Here is a 4,240-nt window from a genome sequence, read left to right as displayed (position 1 = left end):
CTCTGAATGTTAGCTCTCTCCTCCAAAGTGTTTGCAACTCCCCACCCCCAGCTTTGTGTCATCTGCCAATTTAATCAGTATGCTCTATATGCCTACATCCAGGTCATTAATAAATATGTTGAATCATACCAGTCACAAAACAGATCCCTGTGGAACCCCACTTGAGGCCTCCTTCCAATCTAACATCATTCCATTAATAGCTACTCTTTGTTTGCAGTTGTTTAACCAATTATTTATCCACCTAATGGTGATCCTGCCAAGACCACATTTTTCCAGCTTATTTATCAGAATGTCATGTGGGACTATGTCAAAAGCCTTGTTAAATAAAGTCCAGGTATATTATGTCCACTGCATTCTCCCTATCCACAAAACCAGTTACCCTGTCAAAGGAGGAAATCAAGCTGGTTTGGTATGATTTAGTCTTAGTAAATCCACACTGACTGCTAGTGATTACCTTCATCCTCCAGGTACTCACAAATTGAATGTTTTATACATTGATCTAATAGTTTCCCAGGTATCAAGGTCAGGCTGACTGGTTTATAGTTCTCTGGCGCCTCCATTTCCCCCCTTTTCAAGATGGGCACTTTAATCCTTCTCCATTCTTCTGGGACCTCTCCTGTAATCTAGGAGTTTGCAAATATTATTGCCAGTTCCTCCGAGATATTTTCAGCTAATTCCTTCAGCACCCTGGGGTGAATAGTATCAGGCCTCGCTGACTTGAATTCATTCAAATTTGTCAGAGGTTCCCCGATGTGCTCTTTACTTATCCTGATTTGCTTCCATTCCCCTTTATTGTCTATGGTCTTCTGGTCACGTTATTTTTGTGAGAAGACTGAAGCAAAGTAGGCATTGAGCAGCTCTGCCTTCCTATCAACTTCCATTACTAGTTTACCTTCTCTATTGACCAGTGTACCCACACCATCCCTGATCTTTCTTTTTTGTCTGACACATTTGTAAAACCCCTTCCTGTTGTCTCCCCTTCTTGTTGCCAGATATAACTCATTCTTTGCTTTGGCTTTCCAGATTTTGTACCTACACGCTTGTGCTAGTCCCATTTAGACTTCCTCGGTGACATGCCCCTCCTTCCATTTCTTGTAGGTATCCTTTTAGTTTTTAGATAGCGAAATAGCTCCTTGTGCAGCCACATTGGTCTCCTGTAGCACTTCTTATCTTTCCTCTTCATCAGAATAGCTTGATGTTGAGCCTCTATAATTACATCTTTAAGGAACTGCCTGCCCCCTATGACTCCTTTTATTCCTAATTGGTCGTTCCATGGGACCTTGCCTACTATTTCTCTGAGTTGGTTGAGATCTGCTTTTCTGAAGTCCAGTGTCCTTGTTTTGCTGTTCTCATGTCATCCTTTTCCTAGGATCTTGAATTATATCAGATCATGATCACTTCCTCCCAAGTTCCTGACCACATTCATGATTGCATCTAATTTATCCCTGTTGGTCAACATCAGATCCAAAATGGATGACACCCTAGTTGTTTCCTCAATTTTCTGAATCAGAAATTTGTCCCCTACACATGCTAAGAACTTGTAGGACATACTGTGTTTTCTTGTATTAGTCTTCCAACAAATATCAGGTAAGTTAATACCCCCTCCCCTGACCCATTTATAATAGTGCATGTGTGTTAGCTAATCAAGTTACCTGCAAGTAGAATGCCTCATCCTTTTCTTATTCTTGATTTGGTGGTCTATAATAGACCTTCACCATAACATGACTACTGTTCTTTTCCCTTTTTATCATCTCCCAGAGACTCTCAGTAGGTCTGCTGCTCACTTCCCCTTGTACCTCAGAGCATACCTTTTACGTCCTCTTGACATACAGCACAATACCTCCTCCCTTTTCCCCATACCTGTCCTTCCAGAACAAGCTATATTTCTCAATGCTGCTACTCCAATCATGGGAGTTGTCCCAGCAAGTCTCTGTAATGCCAATTAAGTCATAAATCTCAACCTCAATATCAATGCCTGTTTCTAAAGAAGCAACTCCGCCCCAAGAATTAACTCTACTTAGAGATGTCAAGGCAGAGAACAAACTTTTTTTCTATTTTACAACAGCTTCCCTGAAAGAACTGATATCACAAAAACTAAATAATAGTTATAGAAAAAGAATTTGTAAGATGGTGTAACAGCACTAAATAGTGACTTCTTCCATTACAACTGGAATCCGCTAATATATAAAAGTAAAATTGACAGTTTAATAATTAGTACTTACTTTTAATTGAGACTATAATGCTACCTGTTTAATCAGACACCAAACCTTGTGACAATGAACATTCAATTGCATATTGAAAATCAGCAATAAAGCTTTTCTTTTCAGAAATTTTAGTTTTATAAGTGTATTTATTGAATACTGTAAAAGAAAATTAGGGAACAGATTTCATTTGTGTTTGCATTTATGGCATCTCTCTCTCTCTAAATGAAAACAAAACAAACAAACAACAACTGTGGCAAAGTTCCTCCTCTCCTCTAGTAGGTCCTGCGCTTATTGGCGGATTTCCTCCCTTCAGTGGTCTTCCCCTTGGATGAAACCCACAGTCTGGATCACCTCCTCCTATGTATGATTAGGAGTAGCAAGGCTTGGGGGGAACCCTGGCCCACCCTTTACTCTGGGTTCCAGTCCAGGGCCCTGTGAATTGCAGCAGTCTCTATAGTGCTACTTATAACCACTGCTTGACCGCTACAGCTCCCTGAGCTACTTCCCCATAACCTCCTTCAAACACCTTTCTTATCCTCACCATAGGATCCTCCTGGTGTCTGATACTGCTTGATTGTATGGTGTTTCCTCAATCCTCCAGTAGTACACCCTCTCAGTTCTTAGTTCCTTGTGTCTCTGGCTCCCAGCTCCTCATACACCCTTCCTTCCTCTGGCTCCTCCTCCTTGACTGGAGTGAGCTCCCCTTTTTATACCAGGTGCCCTGATTAGCCTGCCCTGATTGGCTGCAGGAGCTCCAATCAATGTAGCTCTCTCCGGTGCCTTCTAGAAAGTTCTTAATTAGCCTCAGGTGCCTTAATTACCCTGGAGCAACTGCCATTTTGGTTCCCATGGTACTAGGGATTTGCTTAGCCTGGGGCTAACATACCTGTTCCTGAGTACTTTCCTGTAGCCATCCGGCCTTGCTCCATCACACAACCCTGTAAATCTACTTGTTTGTTAGTATGTTGGTAAAAAGAGTGAGAGAGCCAACAGGGAAAATAGGTAGCCATGACTGGAGTACAGGTATGGAAGGTATGTTGCTGTTTAGAAAGACCGATGAAAGGTAGCTTAGAGATGGATAGGAGCTCTTTAATGTTTTTAAGGAGGTAAAACACTAATAGGAACTGCTTGATCATGGGGGACTTAACTTCCGGATATAGATTGGGAAACAAATGCTAGTAATAATAATAGGGCTCAGCTTTTCCTAGGCGTATAGCTAATGAATTTCCTTCATCAAGTGGTTGCTGAACCGGGGGGGGGGGGGATTTTTTTTTTTTTTTTTTTTGTTGAGGAGACCTTGTTGTTGACATTGTGTGTTGGACTAGGGTGTATGATTTCAAAAGGGCTAATTTTACTAATTAAGGCGACTAGTTTTAGGAGGACTGGGGCTAACATATTTAGGGATCTAGGGCAGATGTTATAGGCCTGTTAGTCTAACATCTGTAGTATGCAAAGTCATGGAAAAAATCTAAAAAGAGAATATGGCAACTGGGATAGATTACAGCATGGATTTACGAAGGTAGATCGTGCCCAAACCAACTTGATCTCTTTTTTGAGAAGAGTAACATTTTAGAATTACTGGTTAAATTGGAAAGATGGAGATCGAAGTGAAAATCCAGAGTGGATAAGGAGCTGGTTAAGGGAGACTGCAGAGTAGTATTGATTGGGGGGGAACTCGTTGTGAGGGGGGGGGGTTGGGAGTTCCTCAGGGCTCGGTTTTGGGGGTTTTATTCAATCTCGGGATATTCTCCAGGAGATTTGGATGACTTGTAAACTGGAGTAGTAACACAGGATGAAATTCAATAGTGAGAAGTGTAAGGTTATGCATTTAGGGATGTCTAACAAGACCTTTTAAGACCTCATTTGGAGTATTGTGTGCAGTTTTGGTCTCCATGTTTTAAGAGGATGAATTCAAACTAGAACAGGTACAAAGAGGCCACTAGAATGATGATCCGGAATGGAAGGCCTTTCGGATGAGGAGACTTGAGGAGCCTGTTTTGTTTTCCTTAAACCAAAAGAAGGAGGAGAAGGAGAGA

The sequence above is a fragment of the Mauremys reevesii genome, linkage group 3, assembly GCF_016161935.1.
Source record: "Mauremys reevesii isolate NIE-2019 linkage group 3, ASM1616193v1, whole genome shotgun sequence".
Classification (NCBI taxonomy): Eukaryota; Metazoa; Chordata; order Testudines; family Geoemydidae; genus Mauremys; species Mauremys reevesii.
The sequence above is the reverse complement of the archived record's forward strand: the minus strand, read 5'-3'. Positions refer to the sequence as shown.